Consider the following 15,482-nt stretch of genomic DNA (forward strand, 5'->3'; position numbering starts at 1 on the left):
TTACTTCTGTAAACACAACCTGTTGTATCTTTTTGCTTACGATATTAATACATATCACATGCTGTCTGGGTCAGGTAATTTATTTGTTCTAAGCAATTGCTAGTTTATGGCTGGACTTCCACATCTGTGTAGCTCATCGCAGTTTGAAAGAGGCTAGGTTCCCTGAGCACACTAGAGTTGAACAAAATACTGCTGAAATCTGCAGAAAAATATTCTCTGGTAAAATATCGCTAAAAAAGTCTAGGAGAGATGGGGACAGCAGGAGCATTGCAACAAGTGTGAAGTACAGAAGTGCAAAATGCAGTTTAAACCCCCAGAAATTATTTCAAAAGAATCCCAGATTTTCCAATTAAATAGTGATTCAGAGACCAGTCCTACTAAAGTTGCCACAGAAAATGCGTAACAGCATTTTCACAGGCATTTTATAAACATTTGTTAAAGAAGAAGGGGAAATCTGCTCACATCTCATTATGATGTAGTAAGTAATTCAACAAAGATCTCTTCCAGGTTCTGGAATAATTTTTTTATCCTGAAAAATGGTTCAGTGAAAGAATTTCTCTAATTTCAGTACCAGTCTAAAGACATGCTGGCTTTGTTACATACAGTATTTTTGTTTTTAATGCATAGGGAATTATTTAAATAAAATGATAAAATCAAGGCGAGAAGACGTTAATTGAAAATAAACAAGGGAGACAGGGAAAGAAGATAGAGGAAAATGTTGGGAAGGAAATACACAGCATGAGTGAGGTGAATCTAAAGTGATTCTGCAGACATTTTTCATGAAAAAGTGTCAACTCTAAAAAGATAAAATGGAGTAATTTTCATAGATAAGTAGATAGATAGGTATATAGATAGATAAATAAACAAGCTAGGGATGGCTAAAAGGTGAAACTAGAAATAAGTGGAAATACTGTTTTTTTTTATTGAGAACACAGTTGTGACTGTGACTGACCACTGGACTGTAATGGTTCACTGGACTTTTTTGTAGATTGTAGATCATTTTAAAATCAATATGGGTTCTTCTGAAGGACAAGCACATGCTCCCTGTTAAGAATAACTGATTACATAGCACTTTTTCGTTCTAGTCAGAAATCGGGCCAGATCATCTCAATGTCCCCTTCTGGCAATAATGTTTCTTAACGGTTCTTAAAGAATACTATAAATTGCAAAGTAAAGATAGAAGAAACTAGTCTTAAATAGCTGATAGGTAACTATAGCTCTTGAAGGAATATGGTATTTTAATAGGAATGGATTTTAGATCGACATAGCAGTGACTGGAAAAGTAATCACAATATGTTATAGCTAGTACAGCTCAAATTTGACTGCTTGTCAAAGTCAAAGTATTTTGAGGGGATGAAAGCCTGGCTGGTCAGGCTGGTCATCAAATTCACAAGTAGCTAGGTTTTAAATGTTCCTTATCAGTAAGAAAGTTTCTGCAGTCTACTAATATGCACCAAACTCTATTTGATTTTTCAGCCTTTTCATGTCCCTAATTTCAACAATATACTTAAAGACTGAGGCCCACATTAACACATTTTAACACAATTTCGGTGCAGCTAAGCAAATTTTGCATTGTGTTCAAGTCAGATCCAGTCTACTCAAAGTATGGACAGCAGAAGTGCTGCCTGAACCCACTTGGTGTCCACTTCTACCATTTGGAGACTGACATTTTACTTGGGTAGATTGTGACAGGACAAGGGTGAATGGTTTTAAACTAAAAGAGAGATTTAGATGAGATGTTGAAAAGAAGTTCTTTACTAAGAGAGTGGTTAGACTCTAGAGCAGGTTGCCAAGAAAAGTTGTAGATACCCCATCCCAGGTGCTCAAGACCAAACTGGATGGGGCTCTGGGCAGCCTGATCTAGTGGGTGGCAACACCCTCCTCAGCAAGGCTATTGGAACTAGATATTCTTTAAGGTGCCTTCCAACCCAAGACATTCTGTGATTTTGTGATTTGTTCTTCTTAACACATCTATTCTTCAAGTATTGCTTTGAAAGAAAATGAGTTTTGGCTGAATTTAAAAAAATTTGTATAACCGACCTTCCTTTCTGTGAAGTGTTTTTCTGATTGTTTGTTTTGTTTTGCTTTCACGGTTTGTGTAAGGCAGGCTTTAATGCATTGAGCATATCCAACAATAATCCTAACTAGGGATTTGAGTCAGAGGAAATTTAGTAGCAGCTCCAGGTATCACTGGGTACGAAGGTCTCAGTCATTAAGGACCGCAACTAAATAAACATGCTGGGATATGATTACTTTATTGCTCTTTGTTCATTTTATGTCATTTCATTGCCTTACTAATGGCTATAGGATTAAGTGTGTAAGGGAGTTCTGAAAATGTAGAACTGAAAGACGTATATAAAGAAGTGTTTGCTTCCCATAGAGATTCTATCTTTTCCTAATCATGAATGATGGAGAGACCAATTTACCTTGCATAGATAAGCAAGGGTAGGGAAAGGCACAGAGGGACTTCAAGAACAGATCCATTTCTAGGCTTCGTCCTCACTTTAGTACAGCTGATGATTTTTATGTGCCTCTATAGTGGCCCCAGTGGGAGAGGCTGTGCTATTACACGTGCTGCATTTTTCCTACCCAATTAGCCAAACAGTACATTTCTGATCCATGGTTGATGTGTGAAAATATGCATATGAAGATTATTTTTATATATACATAAATACCAAATAAAAACACTCTCTTTTCTGATAGTGTCAAAATCAATCTTGTATACTAGTGCAGCAGTATCACTTATGAGGACAAAAAGTACTGATGGGTTAATAATTTCACTGCTTTCTATTTTGCATGCAGTGCAGTTTATAAGATCAATAAAGAATATAATGCCTCAGCAGACCTACAATTTAGACTGTAAGAATCTCTGGTCTTGACTAAAGTCCTGCTGTATCTAAATGAGGGGAGCTATTTTCATCCCAGGTGTCTAGAAGTGATTTTCTGTGTTGTCATTTTCTTCCATGAGGAAGCACAATGTATGACCCATAAGGTTTCTAGTAAAGTAAAAAGCAAAGCAAAGAATGATATCTTAGATGAAGTTAGTTTTCTGTTTCATTTGTTTTGTTTTAACTGGAGAACCTGAAAATGACATGTACTTACCTGGAATTTACTAACAAGGAATTATATTTCGGATGTAGAAAAAAAAATCGTATTTCAGAACTTTACCATTGTATATATACCAACATAAAATTGTTTTGAATTTATAGGTAGCATGGATGAAAAAAAACCAAAAAAGTTGTAAAAGAAAAAAGATAGTACTGTCCAGCTAAAGCTTAGCATTTAAAAATGCAAGTCATCCTAAAAAAATCAGCAAGGCAGTATAAGGTACTTCTCAAGGTTACTACAAAATATCCCTTGTTTTCCTTCATACCCTCATCCTTCTTGAAATCCTCTGCACATAGTCAAATTAAACTTATTTTTCTTTTAGATGTTTCTACTACAAATACTGTTTTACTATATATTTTACCCAGTACCTAAACACTAGGGTCATCCAAAGAGCAGGGAATCTTTTATTCATATGCTTCTCTGTCAGTTTTAAAAGTTTTCTGTCTCTTCTTCCCTATATATAATCTTTCCAGATAGTATTTCAAGCCCTTGTATAAATTCTATGGGTTTGATTTTATTCTGCAAGTGGAAGAAAATCTGGCAATGCTGTCTGATGACTTAATCTTTTCCTCAAAGTTTCTTTAATCTTCAATAATACATTTGTACCTTGACTAAAAGTACTGTATTCTCATTCTTTATAATCAAAATAATTTTCTTTAGGAGCATGATTGGTTTACATTACAGATAGTTTCACATTTATTTTACTTTTATTGACTGCAGGTGTTACCTACTGGTGAGGATGGAAACACAGACCAGGAAGTCACCTTTCCCTCATCTGTATATGGAGAACTGAATCTTTTGTACTCTGTTGTTTTGTGCTTGAATGTAAGTAAAGTTTTGCAGTATGCTTCACTAATATAGTTGCTTTCTAGAGACTATATAGTTGTCCTATTTTGACATGTCATTCTCTCAGAAAAATGATGACTGTTTGAAGACACAACTATCTGAATGACTGTGTGCTCCTGAAAGATACATAAATATCTGTGACACTGGAGAAATTGGTGGTAGGATAGTGGAAGGTGTGCACAGCACTAAGACTTTTACTGCTATGGTGTATTATCAATTATGTGCAATCAGTTCATTGTTCTATCAAGGCTGTGCATACTACTTTTGAGGCAACTGCTCCTTCATCATACATTATTACTTCAGCTGTCCAGCTTCTCTTATATCCTGGGTAAGGTGACCAGAAGACCAGAGAACCACTAGTTTGTTTATTTTGCAACTCCAACAAGTATTCCTCCTGAAGATCTAGTCCTGAAAGGTTATGATTTTTTATATTGATTTTATCAGATATTCTTCAGTTCTGGGCTTTAAATATATAGCATTAAAAAATAATAATTAAAAAAAAAAATCCCTTTTCTACTTTATTAAAAGATTTCTCCTGTGAACTGTCTCTACCCAGTGAATTCCAGAATCCTTGTTCTTTCCTAACCAGCAGCAACTTACATGTTTTGAATTCAGTTCAACTTGCTTCATCAGGATGATTTTTTGCACATTTTTCTTGTTTAATTATATAATATTTCTTTTGCTCAATTTGTGCAAACATCCTTTGGACTTGTTACAGTTTGATTTTCTGTCAAGGATAGTTGCAAAGAAGAGGAAATGATATTCAGAGAAAATAGTGCTAGAATGTAACTTATTTGCAATTCCAATAACAACTTTGTGAATTTGAACACGTTAGTAAAGAACATTTCATTCAAGTGTACAGTACCACAGGACTTGCTAAACACGTCTGAGAATAAAGCTACTCCCATCTGGGCAAATTAGATGGATAACATCATTTGCGTATTAGCTACAGTCAGTATAGTTCTCTTAATTGTTTATCACACTAAGGTTAACTTTCATTTATATTTGCTTAATTCATAATTGGAATATCACACTTGATATGCTCAGTGACTACTTAAAAAAAAAAGGTAACGATGCAAATGTTGAGCAACATAAAACTAGAAGGGCTCTTCTGAGTCATCAATTTGACTGATATCATCAATAATAACATTCATAAATCTGTCTCTTAAAACCAGTTGAGTTCCTTGCTTCTGCTGTGTAATTGGAAGTATGTCACAGTACCCTAATCCTTCCGCATTTAGAATCTTTCCATTTGCTAAACTAAAATGTATTCCTTTGTTCGTATGATAGTACTGTTTCATTATCTAAGTAGTTTTTTTTTTTCCTCCTATATTCATAATGCATGATTTATTTGTAGAAAACACTCCCTCTCATTGTTTACTTCCCGGAGGTGAGTAAAACAACTCCTCTCAGTCCTCTTCTGTGATATGTACATTCTCTTGCCCTGAACATGGGTGGCAAGCCATTAGTGCACTTTAATTTCGGCTGTACTGGCAACTTTTAAGCCCTTTCCCCCATATAGATGGAAGCAGAAATACTGCATAGTCTCATGTGAATGGCAGCAGGAGCTGTCAATGAGTTCTGCTGTCTCTACGGAATGTGTTCAGAAGTACTGGTGGAAGCAACCGGTTGACGGTTGACTTCTTGTTCTGACTAACTGAACAGATGCACCAGTGTTTCAGTTACAACTCCTTGAGGCAGCTAAGCTAATCCTTTCATGGAAAATCAACTTAAATATTTCTCTTAAAATTAGAGAACACTGTAGTAATTTAGCTTGGAAAGGTATTATGATTTGTAATAACTGAGGACAAATCTTGCACTGGTGGAAGAATGAGGGGCTTAGCTATGGAGCTGTGGAGCAACTCTGCTGAAAAGATCCAGAGGGACCATAGCAGACAGGATGTCAAGCATGAGCTAGCAGTGTTCCTGGAGCAGAGAGGGCCAACAGCATCCTGGGCTGTTTTAAGAAAGTGATTTCAGGTGGGATCAAAGACAGTGATTTTTTTTCTCCTTTATTCATCACATGTTAGACAGCATTACTTAGTTCAATTCAGTATCCCTTCTTTCTTGGCTGCATCTTATATTCAGATCCCCTTCCTTCAGGAAATAACATCAAGCTAGGTTTTATTAATCTTTGTCTTCAAAAAATACATCACAACAATCTTCTACAGTACTATTTCAGTCAAATTAATTATCTTTAAACTTGTAAGTTATGAAAAAAGCTGGTGTACTCTTTCACCTGTAATTCAACTGTAGGCAGACAAGTAAAAAATACTTCACTTATATGAAATAAAACTTTGATTACAACAGGGTTTGTGTCTTCATGTCTTTTTAGGATTCAGTGATTCTGAAGACTCTGGGTCCCAGAGTAATTATTTCAGCCACATTTTCTAGGAATTGTTGGATTTCTGATCTTTTTTTTTTTTTTTTTAACTGTTTCTAAGACAACAGTGCTACAGTTTTATTTATTTATTTTCTTTTTCCAAGAGAGGTAAGCAGGTCGTATTAGATAAGCCACATCAAAATACATTCTTATATTTTCAATTAGAGAAAAACTTATCATGTTTCCTATCCCTAACATTTGTTATATGTCCAAAACAAAACAAAACAAAACAAAAACACATAATAATGAAGCTGCACTATTTCAGTTGTACTTACTCAAAAGCCGAGGCAAGGTCAAATTTTAGCAGGAGACCACATTCCATATTAGAACAAGCAGAATATCCACTTCAAACTGCAAATGTTGCTGTCTCCTCTGGTGCAGTAATTCTGTTGCTGCTAGGTATAACAGTCAGTCTACTGTAACAGTGCCTACAAGTCTAGAGCTTACATTACCTAAAAAAAGAGTATCGTAACACCTATTTCTCCCACTCACCTGCAGAATCTGAAATTTTTCAAATAATTAATTTGTTTTATGTGTAATAAAACCTTACCATAAATGGTTGGATACACCCATTAATGACCTTTTTGTCATCTGTCTAGTTAAGTCATCTTAGTTTGCTTACACACCAACTCTTCTGACTCAGCCTTCCTGATTCTTAAACAAATTTGTTCTGTGGTTCATACTGATAAGAAGATACTTTTCTAGGGGGCTTTTGCTTACTTTACGAGTTGAAAGACTGAATTCTCACAGGAAGTTACTTTTACCATGCTCCAAAATAAGATAGGGGTATTCAAATACTAATGTGTTTTAAATGCTGATGTATTTGCAGAACTTAATGACCAAGTGGGCTGTTACCATGGATATTTTCTCACATGTGTAATTAAAGCAATATTATTACCTGAATAATGAATCATTTTTAGATAGGAAAGGTTGCCAGGGCATTTAATCAGTAAAGACTAAAGTTTATAGCTACTTTTTTTCTGTTGAATCAGAGGAAAATTTGTATGTATTTACAGCATTATTTTGAAAAATCACCAAAACTTCAGGGTGCTTCACTTTTTGTGTGATTCTCCTGAGATATAGTTAATAGATATGTTGTGATTTCTCCTTTTATTCAAAATAGTTTTAATAAGGCAGCTTAACCTGTCATGGAAAGCCATTCCTGTGACAGCAGTGTCCCTGCAGGAAGGGGAACTGACGTGTATCCACTGCATGTATTTCTGATTCCCAAGACATAAGGAAGAACTGACTAGACTCTGAGCCTCTCCACATGCTTAGTGTTCCTTCTGAAGGAAACTATGCAAGAAAGAGTTACCGTCCCTGGAGGTATTTCTAGTGAGTCAACATCTCTAACAGTATTTAAGAGATATGTGTATGTCACATTAAGGTGTATGGATTAGTGATAGCCTTGGTAATGTTAGGTTAATGGTAGGACTTGATGATCTTTTGAGGGTCTTTTGCAACTTAAGTGATTGTAAGATTCTATACATACATATCCTACAGTTACAGGGAATTTGAATACATGTCCACAGTTGGGACTTCCATGCAGTAGAGATGTTCTGCATTTAGGTATGGGAAACATCATTTTTCTGTCTCTTTCTGTTATGAGGAATGTTCTTCACTCAGATTGTTTTTGGATTTCAATACATGTAGCCCCATTCTTACAAAATTCAGAGTTACCTGGGTATAGTGCTCATCATTTTACGACTGCACACATGGCTATGCGTATTAGATTGGCTGACTGTCTTCCTATAGCTCAGGCATTCTGAAACATTTTTTAAGGTGAAGGAAACATCCATTATATGTAGTAGGATCACAACAGTACTTGAATTTGTTTTAAGTTTGATAAAGGATTTTATTTCTCTGAGAATCGTATAACTTGTAGCAGGTAGGACATATGATATACTTGCAGTTTGGAGAAAGTGGTCAGGTGAATAGAGCTTAAAGTAGGTCTCCATCCAGGGTCTCCACCTTCTCTGACTTTTAGGAGTCACCAGTGGGTGTTTTGAGAGATGATACAATTCAACCCAAAGTTTGATGATTCTTTGTAGAGGTGCTTTTTTCTTTCATCATACACAAAGGCAATTAGACTTCTAGTGTGCATACAGATGACTGTGTTGTAGGCACATGGACTCAAGTGTCATAAACACTATAAGCTCTCCTTTGCTCCACTTCTCTGTTCATAAAAAGAGGAATATACTTTTACCCTCTCTCATAGATACAGAGACAATTTTACTGACTATGAGATTCTTGGATAAAGTGATGAGGCCTACATGACACTAAAAACAAACTATATGACCACATAAATATTGCCTATGTCCAGAAAACCCACCCTGACACAGAGGTTATCTATAATATTTAATGTAGAATTGATCATGCAACTTACATTATTATTGCTACACATAATGATTCAGATTAAATCTTAATGATTTGCATTGTGGTTTTGGTCATAACTGCACCTATGACTGTTTCTAAAGCTTCCTCTTACGTAGACTTAAGATAAAGCCCAAGTACAACTTTGTAGTATTGCTTCCCTCATAGTTTCCATGCCAGCAGTTTTTTTCCTGCTCAGCTCAGTCAGTGTTCTGGCTTTGTTCTTCAAACAGATAAGTCCATCTTAGCTCTCATAAGATTAATCATCAGGTTTTTAAAAGGGACTTTTGTTAATTTTGAACTTATTAAAATTACTGTCAAAAATCTGTTGGGAATGGATTTATTTGTATCTTTTAGAAGTCACGGAAGTTAATGTTTTATCCCTACCTGGGAACACACCTAGCATTAATTTCCTTCTGCAGACAATTCTCTTTTATGTGAGCTGGGATATGAATTTATTGAATGCACAGTGAAGATGCTTCTGCCCATAAACATATCAACTCTCCAGGACCTTCCTAATTCTCAGAAAAGCTCTGTTTGTATTTTCAAGGAGATACTGTCATCATTTTGTATTTGCCAGAATAATAGCTTTGTTCTCTTAAGGAAAATAATAATTTGAATGTGAAAAATTTCTTGGCTTCTGACTTAGTGTAATGGTTTCATTGGCCCAATTTAGGAATTTTAGAAGCTTTGGATTATTGGTTTTGATACGGTTTAGAAGCTAGATTTTTAGCAGTACTCAATCCCTTCATGTATTACTGTTCTCAGAGGAAAAAGTATCCCTTTGAAAGTCAGGATATTTTATATGCATGCCTCCCCAGGATATGAGATGTTCTAAAAATCTTCATGTTTATTTACTGCATAAAATTGAGTTCTTTTAATACTTTAAAAGACTGGTCCAAAATATAATTGAAATAGAATATATGCCCTAATACTTTCCTCTTGTACATTCCAGTAGTATTTTGAATTTTCCGTCTCTTAGCTGCACTTTCAGTTTAAACTCTTAGTTTTTAGCACACTCTGAACTTCTCATTAACTGATTTTCGTGACAGTAAAAATGAGAGAAGTTGTCAAGCCAAGCATAACCATGCCAGTGGCTTGGAAGAGTTAAGCTGATTGTGTTGACACAAAGTTCTTTCTGCAGGAATGTGATGAGTCAGTTCAGACACTAGTTAAAAATTTTAATTTTAGATAGAGTAACTGAAAATAATGGGACTTGTCTGACTATTTAGTTAAGTAGTTTTTTTACGTGGGACTAGGAGTTACATAGTCACTAACTTGGGCAGAAGTGTACTGAGTTCGTCCTGAAAAATTGTGTAGAATATATTACTCATTCAGCAAGGGATAGGATTTAGAAGTTAGAAGACTTGCTATAATTAATTCATTACACATAAGGATTATAAGCAAGATTAAACAAACAAACAAACAAACAAACAAAACAAAACAAACAAATAAAAAAAAACAGAACAAATTGTCCAGATAGTGGTTAACTTTGTTTTAACTCTTTTATTGTTTATGACAAAGACAAGGGTGTTTAACTGTGGAGTAAAGAGAAACAATATTTAACATTATGTAGTTTTTCTCAGGATAACATGGATAAATTATAAGCTACCTAACTGGCTATATAAAACATTGTTTATGAGTAAGTTTCAATAAAAACCTGCCAAGGAGGCTTGTTAAGAAATTTCTAATCACATGTAGATGATTGAACAAGAACGTTTAATCTTGCTTATAAATATCACAATCTTTTGGTTTTATCTTACACCTGAACTCTTTCCTATTTTCTTCTCAGTTCATTCTGCTCTTCAAAACAAATCTCTGATTAATTGCCCTGTGTATCAGAAAATTATAAAAGTTATCTGATCTAAGCAAATAATTAACAAGTCACTCCAGGCATTTAACTGTAATTCATCAAGTCTCGCCACAAAACTGTATGTTACAAAAATCCTTTAAGCTCTAAACTGGCAAAACTTCATGGCTATTGTGGGTGGATTTTCAAGAATAAAATGAATTGAAGAATATTCAGTTAAAACAGAAATATTAAAGTCTACCTAATATTAATCCAAATATCTAACAGTAAACCTTATCTGATGCTAAGAAAAAGCAAAAGTATCTTTTTTTTTTTTTTTTTTTTGTATGCTTTCACCCTATGGAAATGTCCAATTACTCAGATATGGTTAGCAAATTTATTGTTAATCTGGCCACAAAGCAAGCAAGGAATGGATTGAAGCGGAAAATACAGATTTACTACGAGTTTATGGAGAAAATCTGCACATAGAGAGTATAACATCAAGAATTACTAGAATCCAGTATTAAGGACTGAGACATATTTGAACAAGGTGGAGTGCTTCCCCCTGCTAAATGCATTTTTGTAGGCACACTTGATAATAATTCAGGAGCCAATCCAACTGTTAGAAAAACACTGAATAGAAATTCACACGTGTATGTATACATGCATGTATGCATGTACATTTTACATTAGCTGAGATTTTTAATCTGCTTGTGTCTGTCTACATTTGTTTCAAGGTCTACTGTGGCCAGATTCCTTTTGGAGCTGCTAGATCGTGGAATGCGTGAGAACTGTTTCCTCAGTTCTTTAAGTCCTAATTGCTAGTCTCCTAACCAGGAGTACTACGTGATGACTGTCACTTCTCCCTTAGGTGTCCCTCTAAATCTTCCCATGAAAATGTCCTGCTTCAAGAGGCACTATCTTGACTTTGGGTTCTCCACCACCCAGACACACTGCTTTCCATCAGTGCAGTTGCATAGCTGCTAGTTGACATTTCATGGTGGCCTATATGCAGTGGTCCATGTGCCACCTCTAGACTATTTGCAGGCTTTTCCTGGACTATTTCTGCCCTTAATCAGTGTTCTATTTGGTGGAAGGCTGTCCAAAATCTATCTGCTAAGGTGAACACTGAGTAATGTCAGAAGAAAGTTTTTAAGTATTAGCTGTTCACATACAATTATTGTAGGAGCAATCTAGCTCTCCTTAGTTGAAGAAATTCATTGTAATACGAATAATAAAGAGTGAATAATGAAGTGAAATAATAACAGTAGCAAAAATATCCATGATACTAGTAGTTAGTCAAAGGCTGGAGATCACTGCAGCAACATCACACACAAACACAATGCTGGCTTTGCTGGACTACTGACAGAAAGTAGCACAGCACATTGGGAAAATGCAGAAGATATCTAAATCACTGTGATCTGTTCAGAAAATGAGTGAATCCAATGTAAGAGTCATCCTCAAAAAATGCCTTGATATTAAAAAGAGTGTGGCTATGGATTTGTGATCTGAAATATTTTGTACTTTGCAAGTTGTTACTTAGGAATCATGCCGATATTCCACAAACTGATGTATGTGCATGTGAGAAGTAAAATCAGATAAACCAGAAAATTTGGTTTACCTTGACCTTACAAAATGGGTGTAACATCTTTCCTTTGCATATGGCACCATTATATTAGTGTTGTTATGCCAGTAGCCTATCTCCTCAATGACAATGTAGAATATAAAATGAATAAATCATGTATCCTTTTAGAATAAACTGCAGAGAATGAAATTTGGAATATGGAACAAGGATCTGAAAGTGGGCTATATCTTCAGCTTGTGTAAATTAACTTCAGATGCTGTGGTTACTATTTATCAGGCTTGAAAAATTTTACAGCTTTCATATTCCTTTGATATTTCCCCTTAAGTGCAGACAGGGCAGAGACCTCAGTGGCTGCAAGGTTAAAACTGTAAATTGCACTTCAAAGAATTTGGAGTGTTAAATCTGCTACTCACCTTTGAAATTCTGGTGTAGACTAGTCAATGACATCTTCATAACTCCTGGGCAATATTTCCAGTTTGCAAAGCACTCTAAATAAGGTGAGCTCATTGCTTTTGACCATAAGCACCCATGTTCTTTGTTTTCTCTGTGTATGCAGATTCGTAGCTGTTGAAATAGTGATTGTTCTACTAGATGGATACTTTCTGAAGCCAAAAGCATAAAAACAGTTCATGCCTCACAGTAATGATCTGTTCCTGTTACTCTAAAATGGAGAAAAACCAAACCAAACCAAACCAAAAAACCTCACCTCTTGTCATCACTTATTAAAGGAATCTGTATTTTTGCTGTATGATGCTCTGGAGCTTAGTGTAATGAATAATCAAATGAAAAAAGAGGCAGATTCAATATGTGCAAGGATCTCTATTTTATTGGATGCCTGTGGTGGTCTAAGTGTCTAAAAATGTGTGCAATGGAAACAGGCTTAACCTAGATTTCCCAGAAAGATTTGTACTTGCATTTCACTGGCCATGATTTGTTGCAGATAGTCTTAGTCTTACTACCTTGCCTAATACATGTTCCACAGAAATCTGCTGTTGATTCTGTTTCTTACTTCATTTCGTAGTGTTTTATTTAATCACTAAACTTTCAGGGCAAAGTCAAAATGAACATGCAAAATGGAAAAGACACAAAAACATCTAAGTGCTATAAATTTATGTGGTAAAGCAGAATGCTGCTGCTGGGTATATATTAGATTACTCCTTTGATCAGCTTACTGGAAGTAGTAGTTGTGCTGTGCATTTGCTCTCACAATTCACAATTTTTTCTGAAAATTATTTTAATTAACTCAAAGCTGACTTTGTCCTTTCTTTGTTTGGAACTGTGTTGTTCTTTACTTGGGAGGCAGGACAGTGAGGGGCTGGGACACCACAGTCTTAGAGACTTGCTATGATGTTTTAGATCTGCAGAGGACTGTAGGCATGTTTCCATTATGATATTTAGGCCTTAAGCCCAGAAGGTAATTTATTTTCCAAAATGTCTAAGAATTGGGTAACACACTTAGATTTATTACTCTTTTTTTGGATGTGACTCACCTCTGACATTTTTATTTCTTAAAAAAAGCCAGTGATCTCCATCATGTAAAGTAACATTATGAATCTTTTAATATCAAACATGCTCATAATTTTGTATGTATTAGAATACAAGCAAATGTTTCTGAGCCACTGCTCGTGATTCATTTATGAAATGTTTTGGGGTGGGCAGTGGCAGAGCTGATGCAGCCTTCCTGTGATGGTGCCCACTGAAGATGTGTTACAGGGACAGAGTACTCAGTCTCCGCAGCAATACAGAGGTGTGTATAAGCCAAAGGTGAAATTCCTCACTGACATGAGGAAATCTGCACACAACTTCCTGTGTACCAAGCTTTTGGCGAATAATCTCTCTAGTTTGGAAATCTATGACCATGTTGGTGGTTGCAAGGTGATACTGTGACATAAATTCATGTGGTTTCATTAGGCATGGTTAATGTGTGCTCCCTGTTTACTCAGCAAATGGCAGAAGAGACATATCAGAGTGCGTGCTTTATGAGCATACTTAATAAATATTCCAGTTTATTAACATAAATAGGATACCTTGGGAGTATGTCAATTACAACTCTCCATACTCATAAAACAAAAAGAGACACTGTGATTCCTTATGTATATTCCTTATTCAGACACGTGAGAAACAAAGAATACAGCCCTTTAAATAAAGACCTTGTTGTAAGCACCTATATTTCTTACTAAACTAGAGGTAATAAGGGAATGTATTGCTACTTATAAAAAAAATTCAGTAGTGATAGTAACCTGAGAGCTGTTTTCATTTTCAGGAAGACATTTTATAGAAATAACCTTGATTTTATTAGCTTGTGTACTATTTTATACCACAATCAGAATGAATGATTACATTTATTATGGAGAACTGAACAATTAACAGGGTTAATAGTCCTAAAGATAAGATTGGAATGCTTTCTGTATGTGACTATGAGGTCAGATTTAAAGCAAAAAAACCCAACAAACCTACAACATAACCGTGTGAACAAGTACATTATAGTGCTGCTTTCTGTTTCTTCAGAGTTAGTGCAAAATTAATTTTGAAAAATCATTTCCTACTCAAGTTTCCAATATCACTAGTCTGAAAACTATTTTGTAGCCTGACTAATTATGCAGTTTTAAAATTTCTGCTTATCTAGGGCTATTATTTCTTGGCCTTAATTCTGTGGCTGCATTGTGATTCACCTAAGACAGAAAGAAAGCATATAAATATTTTACAGTAGTAATTTAGAATACATTAATTGCTCATTATTTACTTTATGAAGCAAAAAAATCCTCCCAAATACAGATTTTTATGAATGCAAGATGTAACTGTAAGAAATTTCCTTACGAAGGCATGAAAAAATAGTATAAAGAGCAGTTCCCTATAGTGTGTGTTTTTCCATATTAAAAAATCAATTGGAATGAGTTTTTATATGACAGAATCACAAAGGGTCAATTCATTCCCTCTCTTTAGTAGTCACTGAGGGGGCTGTTTTGGCAGCACTGAAGAAGTGCTTTAAACAATAGAGGGTATAATGGGATTTGATCATGTCATACATGTCTTCTGTTTTAAATACGTTCCCATATTTTAAAGTTACTTGCGTGCCAGACTGTTTTGGTACTAGAGTTTTGAAATATAACTCAGCTAGCTTAAGATATGTTTGAGTTTGTGCAACGTATAGTTTTGATGTAAAAAGTAATAGATTTTTTATAAGATAGCTTATCAAAACCTATGCACTAGGGAACACAAGATAATTCTAGTTAACATGAAACCCTTGTATACCATTCTAAGTAGCATATTCAATGCAATGAATCATTTTATTCCTATAACTAGGAACTAGTTGTGTAGCAAATACTTCATTACAACAAATTCTGCTATTGAAGAAACTTCAAGCTGAACCATCAGAGTGTAACGGGAATTTATCTCAT

At 35.1% G+C, this 15,482-nt stretch overlaps 1 protein-coding gene across 5 annotated transcripts in view; it reads left to right on the top strand.

Annotated features, from left to right (window-relative positions):
* HNF4G (hepatocyte nuclear factor 4 gamma) overlaps positions 1-15,482 on the top strand; it is a 60,029-nt gene that overhangs the window by 22,331 nt on the left and 22,216 nt on the right. For all 5 annotated transcript variants that reach the window (XM_046929612.1, XM_025148002.3, XM_025148003.3 and 2 more), the window contains one exon: positions 3,829-3,933. The gene's annotated coding sequence lies outside the window, so the exon portion shown is untranslated. The remainder of the gene's footprint in view (positions 1-3,828; positions 3,934-15,482) is intronic.

The sequence above is a fragment of the Gallus gallus genome, chromosome 2 (assembly GCF_016699485.2).
Source record: "Gallus gallus isolate bGalGal1 chromosome 2, bGalGal1.mat.broiler.GRCg7b, whole genome shotgun sequence".
NCBI classification, from domain to species: domain Eukaryota; kingdom Metazoa; phylum Chordata; class Aves; order Galliformes; family Phasianidae; genus Gallus; species Gallus gallus.